Source organism: Rhinatrema bivittatum, chromosome 7 (assembly GCF_901001135.1).
Source record: "Rhinatrema bivittatum chromosome 7, aRhiBiv1.1, whole genome shotgun sequence".
NCBI lineage: Eukaryota > Metazoa > Chordata > Amphibia > Gymnophiona > Rhinatrematidae > Rhinatrema > Rhinatrema bivittatum.
In genome coordinates, this window is record NC_042621.1 from 142,350,359 (window position 1) to 142,362,985 (window position 12,627).

The following is a 12,627-nucleotide window of genomic DNA, read 5'->3' on the forward strand; positions in this document are numbered from 1 at the left end:
CCGGCGTCACTGGGCCTATAGGATGCTGGAGCTCAAACTCACCAACAGGCCGTCGACTATTCACTCTTCGCCGGGGCCGGTGGCGCGGACGCCACCTCAAAAAAGAAGATCTTCGTCATGGGACCAACAAATCTCCGGGACCGGAGGTAAGCCCAAGGCGCAGGAAAAGACCCAGGGATCTGGGTCACGCCACGACGAAACACGGGGCCAACGATCTTTTCATCAGATAAGAGAGCACCGTGATTCAAGGGCTCATCCCTGGTCGGAAACCAAGGCCCACTCGAGACATGTCGAATCGAAGCGACACCGCTCGACGGGCCTAAAAAGGCCGGAGCCGTCACTAAGAACTTCGACTCAGGTGCCGAGAACACGGCGCCCATGACATCGGAGCCGGCGCCGAGGAGAGCACACTCGGTGTCAATGAGACCGGAGCCGAAACGACCGGCGCCGTCGAGACCGGAGCCGGGGCCGAAACGATCAGCGCCGTCAGGGCCGGAGCCGGGGCCAAAACGACCGGTGCCGTCGGGGCCAGAGCCGGTGCCGGAAAGACCAGCGCTGTCGGGGCCGGAGCCGGCGCCGGAGACACTTGAACAGATGCCGTCGCCGTCTACATCGGAGCTGGCGCCTCACAAACGAACGCCGCTGCAACACTCTCCAGAACCGGTACCGAGCACATCACACCAGGCCTCTGATATACATCCTGGAATGGCAAAGGTATGGAAACGATTGAGGCATAAACAACAATCCTCAGCTGATAGAAGTCACACGTCGTCAAAACGCTCACGATCTGGGAAGGATTCTCCTACGGATAGTGAAAATTCGCACATACGGAAGAGGTCGAGGCATCATAAAAGTTCATCATCCTCCTCCAGACATGTTCATAGACATAGATGTCACTGGTCCTCAGATTATACGGCAGACAAATCACCGGTGTCATCTTATTTTATTTCAGCAGGAAGGTCAGCACCTTCGGAGAGGCGAACAATTCCAATTTCATCCTCTAATTCATCTCATTCCCTTTCTAAGTCTTCTGACAGGGAATCCTCTCGACGACAATCGAGAGATAGGGACAAAACATTCGGAGGGGATACTGGTCCAAAACCTCCTGCTCAGCAGCCGGTCCAACCACGGGCCGAGCTGCCACCATTGGGCACATCTCATACCCGCCCTGCCATGCCACCACAAACCACAAAGGCATTCTGGGATCTCTCACAGTCCCTGGCGGGATTCTTTGAAACCCTACAATCTTCATTTGTCTTACCACCAGAAGACATATCTAATCCAAGAGAACCGACGGAACAGCCACAGGTGCCACCAGTAAGTCCAACACCGGTTCCAGTGCAGCCACAGCCTTCATCTCCAGCTTGCTCTCAAGTCTCACAAGATGAATCGTTAGCGTCACAATCTTCGCCTTCCTCATCCACAGGCTACCCCTCAGATCTGCCAGAACAACCATCGGAGCCGTATTCTCCCCCGGAGGATTTTTCCTACCCCAAGTTTGTAGAAAAATGGGAGCCATTTTAAAATTGAAAGGGCAAAAATTGCCAGAGCCCAGGGCAGAAACATTAGGACTGTTAAAAATATTCGATACACCGGGGGAGCCTACATCGCTGCCACCACACAGTGTGTTGCATAGTGTGCTTCAAAAATCATGGGAGACACCTTTTACAGTCTCAGTGGTATCTAGGAAGACGGACTTGAAATTTAAGTTGCAAAAACCGTCTGCATATTCCACCCCACAATTACCGCATGACTCCATAGTTGTAGAGTCAGCGTTACAGAGGGCTAAGAAGTCAAAAACACATGCCTCAAACCCTCCTGGCAAGGATAACAAATGCTTGGATGATTTTTGCCAGGAGAATCTACCAAAATGCTATGCTAACATCTCGCATTTGCCATCATCAATTCTACATGGTCCAGTAAGCAACAAAGGGAATGTTTACCTCGACTGGAGATGACATCCCTTCTCCTATTTTAGACATGGAAGAATGTTCCTGTCATTTGCTGAGGACAGTCTATGAAGGGTTTGAAAACTCCTCTCGAGCATCAGCTACAGCAATAGCAGAATGCAGACTGGCTTGGTTAAAGGCCAGTGCTATCCGAGATGACTTACATGAGAAGTTGGCTAATCTTCCCTGTATGGGGGATAACTTGTTCGGTGACCGTTTCCATGATACAGTCAGTAAGTTGAAGGATCAAGCTCTAGCAGTTCAATCTTTAACAATACCAACATCTTCCAAGCGGTACTATCAGACGGCTCATAGACAATCCTTCTCTAGACGCCAGTATAGAAATTACCAACCCTTTAGAATACAGTCTTATCCTACATACCCAAGACAGCAGACTCATCCTACTCCTCAACACCAGCAGAGAAGGGGAAAACCACGATCGCAAAGACAGCAACCGCAGCAACAAACAGCGGCCCCAGTAAAGACCTCACAGTCTTTTTAATGATCAGGCCACCACCACCCTCATCAGCAGCACCCCCTGGAAAAATCACAGCTCGCTTCTCTGCCTGGGAATCCATAACATCGGATCAGTGGGTGTTAGAGATAGTTAAGAATGGATATCAACTTCAGTTTGTCACCAATCCCCGCATTCTACATCTAACACACCGAGGCTCAAAAACGCTACAGCCTCAACTCGCCCAGGAGATCACCCAACTCTACCAGCAGAGGGCGATCCGGTACGTTCCCCGAGCGGACTGGAACAAAGGGTTTTATTCCCCTTATTTCCTAATTCCAAAGAAATCGGGGGGCAACCGACCTATCCTAGACCTCAGGGAATTGAACAAATGGACAGTTCGGGAAAAATTCAAAATGGTTTCGCTGAAGTCCATCCTTCCATTATTACAACCCAGGGACTGGATGCGTTCAGTAGACCTGAAGGTTGCGTATACACATATTCCAATCCACCCATCCTCTTGGCAGTACCTCTGTTTTCAATATCACAATCAACATTACCAATACAAGGTCCTTCCCTTTGGTCTATCGGCAGCGCCGAGGGTTTTCACCAAGTGTATGGTAGTGGTGGTGGCCCACCTCCGACAGCAAGGTCTGACAGTATTTCCATATCTGGACGATTGGTTGCTAGTAGCGTTGGATCCGATTCTCTTAAAGAATCATCTCACGATAGCAATCAGCTGCCTCCACAGCTTGGGATTGCTCATCAACTACCCAAAATCCACGTTACAACCTACCCAAGTTCTACACTTCATAGGAGCTCGCCTGGACACCATTCACACACGAGCATTCCTTCCGGAGAACAGAAAGATAACAATACGGTATCTCCTTCGGTCACTAAAGGATACGTAACACCCAACTGCTAGAAACATTCTGAAGGCCTTGGGACATATGGCGGCAGCAAACTTCACGGTGCCGAACACGAAACTGCACATGAGACTACTGCAATGGGGTCTCAAGCGACAGTGGAAACAGCATGTACAACCATTACAAAAACGGGTAACACTGACATCTCAAATGAAGAAGGATATCGAGTGGTGGCTCCTAGAACACACGTTAACCAAGGGGGCCCTATTCAGTCCTCCGCCACACAATGCAGTCCTCACGACGGATGCATCTCGGAAAGGGTGGGGAGCACACCTGGACCTCTTAGAGACGCAAGGTCTATGGATACCGGCAGAACAGCATCTACAGATAAATCTACTGGAACTAAGGGCGATACGCAATGCCCTGCAAACCTTTCAACAACACCTGCAAGGTTGGCGCATCATGATTTATACCGACAACCAAGTGGCAATGTTTTATATAAACAAGCAAGGCGGGTCCGGTTCATGGTCCCTTTGCAGGGAAGCTCTACAGATCTTTCACCATGCACACAGACACTCAATCCATCTTCAAGCGACCTACCTGCCGGGTCTAGCAAACACCAGAGCAGACAGGTTAAGTCGCATTTTCCACCCGCACGAATGGTCATTCAACCCAGAAGTGACTCAGCAGCTCTTCCATCGCTGGGGCACCCAGCGATAGACCTCTTTGCAATGGAAGTGAACACAAAACTTCCACAATTTTGCTCGATTCGACCGAGCGCATCACGACTCGCCCAAGACGCCTTCCTTATAGCATGGACGGCAAATCTTCTATATGCCTTCCCATCGATTCCACTGATCACCAGGACACTTCAAAAATGCATTTGGGACAACAGCCAGATGATCCTCATTGCCCCAGCCTGGCCCAGACAACCGTGGTACAGTTATCTCTTACATCTGTCGATCGACGACCCAGTCCGTTTTCCAGACTGACCAGATCTTCTCCTTCAGTACGAAGGAATTCTCATTCATCCACTCGATTCCTCCCTCCATCTGACTGCATGGAGATTGAACGGACACTACTGACGGCACAGGGAGTTTCCACAGTGCCGCAATCAATTCTTCTAGAATCAAGAAAACCATCAACTAGACACAGTTATACATTCAAGTGGAAATGCTATTCCGACTGGTGTACAGAAAAGGGTATTTCACCCATCGACTGTTCCCCAACCCTCTTATTGGATTACCTACATACACTCTATCAGGCGGGGTTGGCAACGTCATCCATAAGAGTTCATCTCAGTGCCATTGCAGCATATCACCGCCCATTTGATAATCACTCTATTACTGAACACCCTTTGTTATTCAGGTTTATCAAAGGATTGCTACATCTTCGTCCACCGATAGCTAAGCCACCGGTTCCTTGGAACCCCAATATCCTTCTAGAGCAATTGATGCTACCACCATTTGAACCTATGGAGTCCGCACATCTTAAATATCTCACTTGGAAAGCGGTGCTCTTAGTAACAATAACATCGGCACGTAGAGTGAGTGAATTACAGGCACTCGTACATTATGAGCCATACCTACAATTCCATCACAATAAAGTCATCCTGCGGCCTCACCCAGCCTTCCTTCCAAAGGTGATTTCTGCCTTCCATCTCAATCAGTCGATAGAGTTACCCATCTTTTTCCCAAGACCTCATTCAAACGACAGAGAACGTTTGTTGCACACCTTGGACTGTAAAAGAGCACTGGCTTACTACAAAAGAAGAACTCACTCCACGGACCGGGTATCTCAACTATTCATTTCCTTCAACCCAAATGCCCTGAGATTGCTGGTGGCTAAGAACAATTTCAAGCTGGATAGTACAGTATATCCAGTTTTGTTACAACAGGACGAATTTATCACTTCCCTCGTTTCCACGAGCTCATCAAGTTCGTGCCATGGCCACTTCCATGGCACATCTCAGGAATGTACACCCAGTGGACATCTTCAAGGCGGCCACATGGTCCTCCCTACATACATTCACTTCTCATTACTGCATAGACAAGCAGTCAGCAGCAGATGCGAAACTGGGACAGGCGATTCTTCATACATTGCCTACTTAAGCCAATGACTACCATACTCACCCATCACGCGAAAGGTAATTGATTAGCGTGATAGCGAGCTTAGGACTCCCATGACAGCATGCCTAATTCAGCCCTGCTATCGACGGGAAAAAGCAAGTTTGCTTACCGTAAATGGTGTTTCCGTAGATAGCAGGATGAATTAGCCATGCGGACCCTCCCACCTCCCTGGTAATCGTACTTTCCACACCTACGCTTAAGCTTAAATACAGACTGAGGAGAATCTGTTACTTTCCTGCGCGGGAACATACGCGCAGCCGCAGAGACTGAAAAATCTACACTCTGCTACTTAAGCTCCGCCTCCCGGACCCTGATTGGCAGTTCCTATGACAGCATGGCTAATTCATCCTGCTATCTATGGAAACACCGTTTAAGGTAAGCAAACTTGCTTTTCTTTGCTTCTGTGTTTATTAATGAGGGTGTTGGGGAGATAACAATTCTGGAGATGGTTTTCAAGGGTGATGAGTCAGATGAACTGAACCAAATCACTGTGAACCTGGAAGATGTAGTAGGCCAGATTGATAAATTAAGGAGCAGCAAATCACCTGGACCAGATGGTATGCAACCTAGGGTTCTGAAGGAACACAAAAATGACATTTCAGATCTTTTTTCGTTAAAATTTGTAACTTATCATTAAAATCATCCATTATTCCTGAAGACTGGAGGGTGGCCAATGTAACCCCAATATTTAAAAATGACTCCAAGGGTGATCCGGGAAACTATTGACCAGTGAGCCTGACTTCAGTGCCAGGAAAAATAGTGGAAACTATTCTAAAGATCAAAATCACAAAGCATATAGAAAGACATGGTTTAATGGAACACAGTCAGTATGGATTTACCAAAGGGAAGTCTTGCCTTACAAATCTGCTTCATTTTTTTGAAGGGGTTAATAAACATGTGGATATAGATGAACTAGTAGATGTAGTGCATTTGGATTTTCAGAAGGCATTTGACAAAGTCCCTCATGAGAGGCTTCTAAGAAAAATAAAAAATTATAGGATAAGAGGCGATATCCTTTTGTGGATTACAAGCTGGTTAAAAGACAGGAAACAGAGCGTAGGATTAAATGGTCAATTTTCTCAGTTGATAAAGGTAAACAGTGGAGTGCTTCAGGGATCTGTACTTGGACTGATGCTTTTCAATATATTTAAAAATGATCTGGAAAGGAATACGACAAGTGAGGTTATCAGATTTGCAGATGGTACAAAATTATTTAGAGTAGTTAAATCACAAACGGATTGTGATAAATTGCAGGAGGACCTTGAGAGACTGGAAGATTGGGCATCCAAATGGCAGATGAAATTTAATGTGGACAAGTGAAAATTGATGCATATAGGAAAAATAACCCATGATGGAGCCTAACATTGTGTAACTACATATTAGCAGCTACCATCCAGGAAAAAGATCTAGGCATCATAGTAGATAATACATTGAAATTGTCAGCTCAGTATGCTGCAGCGGTTAACAAAGCAAACCGAATGTTAGGAATTATTAGGAAGGGAATGGTAAATAAAACGGAAAAAGTCCTAATGCCTCGGTATTCCTCCATGATGATACCGCTCCTTGAATACTGTGTACAATTCTGGTCACCGCATCTCAAAAAAGATATAATTGCGATGGAGAAGGTACAGAGAAGGGCAACCAAAATGATAAAGGGGATGGAACAGCTCCCCTATGAGGAAAGGCTAAAGAGGTTAGGACTGTTCATCTTGAAGAGACGGATGAGTAGGGATATGATAGAGGTCTTTAAAATCATGAGAGATCTAGAATGGGTAAATGTGAATTGGTTATTTACTCTTTCAGATAATAGAAGGACTAGGGGGTGCTTCATGAAGTTAGCATGTGGCACATTTAAAACTAATTGGAGAAATGTTTTTTTCACTCAACTCACAATTAAGCTCTGGAATTTGTTGCCAGAGGATGTGGTTAGTGCAGTTAGTGTAGCTGGGTTTAAAAAAGGTTTGGATAAGTTCTTGGAGGAGAGGTCCATTAATGGCTATTAATCAAGTTAACTTACGGGTAGATTTTAAAAGAAGCGCGTGCACGTCCATGTGGGGCGGATTGGCCTATCGGGGGATCGGGCTTCCCCCGGTGGGCCGGTCGCTCTCATCACGTGATTTTTTTTTTTTTACTTCTCGGCCAAAGACAAGAAGAGGGTCTGCTGGCGCTGCGGCCTGAAGAGAAACCTGCGGGGTCGCGGCAAAGCCATCCTGCCACAGCCGGAAGACAGCCATGCGGGGCCGGAAGAGAGGACTGCAAGGCCGCGGCAGAGCCCCCACCAGAGCCCAAGCAGAAGGGGTCATGAGCCGCCACCAGAGCCCAAGCCAGCAGCAGCTGAAGAAAGTGAAGAGAAACCCAAGTGTCACCGCAAGAACCTGGGAGAGTGACATCCGAGAGGAAAAAGGTCACAAGCTGCCACCGGAACCCAAGCCAGTGGAGGTCAAAGAAAAGGAAAGGAGGCCATGGGCCAACGCGAGAGCCCAGGTTGGCGGTGGTGGAAGAAAGGGATAAGGGCCGGCAGCAGTGTTAGTGGAGGCTGGCAACTGTGGCTGGGCCTTTTCTTCTTCCCGCACCTGCCCCCCTGGCCCGGAACTGGAAGTGATGTTCAGTGGGGTGCGCGGGATGAAGAAAGAGCCATGCCACATGAAAAAATAGCGGCGGCCCCGAGCAGCATGGGCCCGAACCAAAATTAGAAGCAGCCAGAAATCGGCACCGGAGACAGCAGAATTAGCCTCCTGTGGCCGATGGGATTCTTCTTTCTTGGCATGCGGGGGCTAGAGGAGGAGGCTGCTGCAGCTACCATTTGTGCTCGGGGGGCAGGAAATGAGAGAGAGAGAGAAAGCCAGCCAGCCTGTCTGTAAGTGAGAGCATGTATGTGTGATTGAGAGTGTGCATGTTTAACTGTGACTAAGAGACTGTGTGTAAGTGAGAGCATGTATGTGTGATTGAGAGTGTGCGTGTGTAACTGTGACTGAGAGCCTGTGTGTAAGTAAGAGCATTTGATTGAGATCATCTATGTAAAGTGTGTGAGAGAGAGCATGTTTGTGATTGAGAGAAACTGGTCAGAGAGTTGATGTGTTTATATAGGAGAGACAATGGAAGTGACTGGTCAGGGAGATGACTGGAGTGTGTGTGAGAGAGAAAGTCATTATGGGAATGAGAAGCCTGTGCATGTGGTGAGAACTAGCATAGGAGTAAGAAACCTGGGTGTGTGTGAGACACAGCATGGGAGTGAGAAGCCTGTATATGTAAGATAGAACATGGGAGTAGGAAACCTGTTGGGCGGATTTTAAAACCCCTGCGCGCCAGCGCTCCTATTTTGCATAGGCCGCTGGCGCGCGCAGAGCCCCGGGATGCGCGTAAGTCCCGGGGCTTCCTGTCGGTGGCAAGTTGGGGGCGTGGCGGGATGATGTGGCGTTTAGGGGGCGGGGTGCGGCGTTTCGGGGGCGGCGACGTGGGCGTGGTTTCGGCCCGTGGCGTGGCCGCGGCCTCCGGAACAGCCCCGGGACTGGACCATGGAGCGGGGCAGCCGGCCGACGCGCGCAAAGTTACGCCTGCTTTCAGCAGGCGTAACTTTGCCGACAAAGGTAAGGGGGGGTTTAGATAGGGCCGGGGGGGTGGGTTAGGGAGGGGAAGGTGGGGGGAGGGCGAAGGAAAGTTCCCTCCGAGGCTGCTCTGAAATCGGAGCGGCCTCGGAGGGAACAGGCAGCGCGCGCTGGGCTCGGCGCGCGCAGGTTGCACAAATGTGCACCCCCTTGCGCGCCAACCCCGGATTTTATAAAATATGCGCGACTACGCACGTATCTTATAAAATCCAGTGTACTTTTGTTTGCGCCTGCTGCGTGAACAAAAGTACGCGCTCGCGCAAGTATTTAAAATCTGCCCCGTGTGTGTGCATGAGAGAGAGAGATTGATCGGGAAGGTGACTGGTGTGTGTGTAAGAGAAAGAATGGTCATGAGATGATTGGTGTGTGAGAGACAGAAACTGGTATGTGAGGGTGATTGGTATGTGTGCATGAGAGAAAAAGAAAATGATTATGGGAATGAGAAATCTGTGCATGTGGCGAGAGCTAGCATAGGAGTAAGAAACCTGGGTGTGTGTGAGACACAGCATAGCAGTGAGAAGCCTGTATATGTAAGATAGAACATGGAAGTGGGAAGCCTGTGTGTGTATGTGTGTGTGTGTGTGTATGAGAGAGAGAGACTGATCGGGAAGGTGACTGGTGTGTATGTAAGAGAAAGACTGGTCGGGAGATGATTGGTGTGTGAAAGACAGAAATTGGTCATGGGGGTGTAACTGGTATATGTGTGTATATGTGTGAGAGAGACAGAGAGATTGGTTGTGTGCCCTAAGGAAGAGGACCATGAGTACAGAGCTTCAGCCACTACTGCTTCTGGTGTGTGCTACTGGCCTGCATGGAAGAGGAGTAGGAGAGCTGCTGGAGGGGGTTAGTAAAAGTGGCTTTTTAAGTTTATTTTTCTTGATTGACTGCCATTTTAATTACTGAATATTATGTGATGTGTCTGCTATTTTGAAATATTTTATTGGTGTTTGGAGAATTTTAAATAATTTTTATGAGTTTTTAATTGTTGGATATTATTCTGTTCATAGTTGTTGTGAAGCATTTATTCTACTTATTAGTATAGTTATACAATTATTTCTGTGTTGGGATCTATAGTTGCTTGGCTAGTTCTGTTTTCCTAATAGGAGGTGTATTGGTGTTTAGGGCCTGATGTAATATTTGTAGTGTTGCCTTTTCATAGGTAGGATTGTTACTGATTGAGTGCATTCCATAATACAAGTATAACTGTGTGCGGATTAGTTTATGTGCATTACTGCAGATCCTGGGAGTATGTTAGGTCGGTTCTGTGTATGTGACCAAGGTGAGGTATTTTACTGTATCGGTCTTATTTTATTTTCTCAAGAGCACATGCATTAGTGATAAACTCCTGTCTTTTCATAAGTAGGGCTATTGAGCCTGGTAATTGGAGTTTGTGTTGCTGTTACTGAGATGACACTAGAACCAGACTATAAGAACATAAGAAATTGCCATGCTGGGTCAGACCAAGGGTCCATCAAGCCCAGCATCCTGTTTCCAACAGAGGCCAAACCAGGCCACAAGAACCTGGCAATTATCCAAACACTAAGAAGATCCCATGCTACTGATGCAATTAATTCACCAACTTAAACGTGCAAGGGAATCCTTGTGTGGTGATAATCTTGTCCGGAGGTAATTGATAAGGATAACCGATTTTGCAGTTATCCTGTCTTTTGCCTCCGTCTATTATTCTTTTATTAAGGTCACAAAATGTTTTTTTGTTTTGTTTAATTTTTCTTAAAATCCCTTCTCCCCTGCTGCTTTTCCGACCCACTGCTAGTCTTACGTCATACTTATCAAGGTCGTCGCCTTTATTGATGTCTCATGGGTACGGAGCAGCTCCGTACCCATGAGACATCAATAAAGGCGACGACCTTGATAAGTATGACGTAAGACTAGCAGTGGGTCGGAAAAGCAGCAGGGGAGAAGGGATTTTAAGAAAAATTAAACAAAACAAAAAAACATTTTGTGACCTTAATAAAAGAATAATAGACGGAGGCAAAAGAGGATAACTGCAAAATCGGTTATCCTTATCAATTACCTCCGGACAAGATTATCACCACACAAGGATTCCCTTGCACGTTTAAGTTGGTGAATTGTTGAAGAGGGAAAGAGGTTGGTTAGCGACTGATGCAATTAATAGCAGTGGCTATTCCCTAAGTAAACTTGATTAATAGCCATTAATGGACTTCTCCTCCAAGAACTTATCCAAACCTTTTTTGAACCCAGCTACACTAACTGCACTAACCACATCCTCTGGCAACAAATTCCAGAGCTTTATTGTGCGTTGAGTGAAAAAGAATTTTCTCCAATTAGTCTTAAATGTGCTACTTGCTAACTTCATGGAATGCACCCTAGTCCTTCTATTATTCGAAAGTGTAAATAACCGAGTCACATCTACTCGTTCAAGACTTCTCATGATCTTAAAGACCTCTATCATATTCCCCCTCAGCTGTCTCTTCTCCAAGCTGAACAGCCCTAACCTCTTCAGCCTTTCCTCATAGGGGAGCTGTACGGGGAATGTCATAATTCTGCTTTTCATCCATAATTGTGGATCAGGGGGGTTCCTGTGGATTCAAACTGTACTTTTACATTTAGTCCTTTGATGTGTGTCACACATGTAAGAACCATCTGTCAGATGTGTTCCGACAGAAAAAAGGTTGAGAAACACTGTGCTAGAGAACAACTAATTCATGACCATCTCAAGGTGACTGGAATTAATAGTTCCCAGGTATGGAGAACCGGGGATTTTTTCTATCCTTATTAGTTTTAATTATTGAATATTATTTGATGTCTACTCTTTTTGAAATATTTTATTGGTGTTATATATAAACTTTTGAAAATTTCCCTGAGTTAAATTACCTGAGGTTCTATTCATCAGCAGTTTTGAAATATTTATTTTTAGTATGATTTTCCTATTGTGATGTTTTATAGTTCTTGATTTTATAGTTTGATGTTTTATGAGGAATGATGGTATTTTCTGTTTTTCCATTGCTGCATTACATACAGTCTAACTTCTTGTGATTTCCAGTTCAGTTTGTCTGTGCATTTCTGTGTATATTTTATGGTCCCTTTATTCTGTATTTGGTGACTCACCAAATTGTATGTGTAATTGGGTACCCATGGGCCAGTATGGAGAAAAATCCCCCGGGCCACTATTTTCCCACAGTCCGCCCCTGGTGTACGGGACCCAGTGCCTGCACATGGATGCATGAATTTTAGAACATGTGCGCGTGGCTATCCCCCTACCTAACCTTCCCTACCCTTCCCCTCTCCTCCCCACCCTCTTTAACATACCTTTTTTGTTTTTTGGTCCTTGTTTCTAAACTTATTTCAGCTTCCCAGCTGAAGTAAGTTGCGCGCATGGGGGATTACAAATCAGGCCGTTAGGAAATAGCCACTGCTATTACTAGCTTCAGTACCATGGGATCTACTTAGTATTTGGGTACTTGCCAGGTACTTGTGACTTGGATTGGCCACTGTTGGAAACAGGATGCTGGGCTTAATGGACCCTTGGTCTGACTCAGTATGGCAATTTCTTATATTCTTATGAAATAGTTTACTGCTAGGGTGGCCACCTACCTCCATGTCAAAGGGAACAAGCTGAGCCAATTCTGGTTTTTAGCTCCT

General features: G+C 46.5%; 1 protein-coding gene across 1 annotated transcript in view; it reads left to right on the plus strand.

The window, feature by feature from the left end:
• TBATA (thymus, brain and testes associated) overlaps positions 1–12,627 on the plus strand; it is a 136,027-nt gene that overhangs the window by 18,413 nt on the left and 104,987 nt on the right. The window lies entirely within an intron of this gene.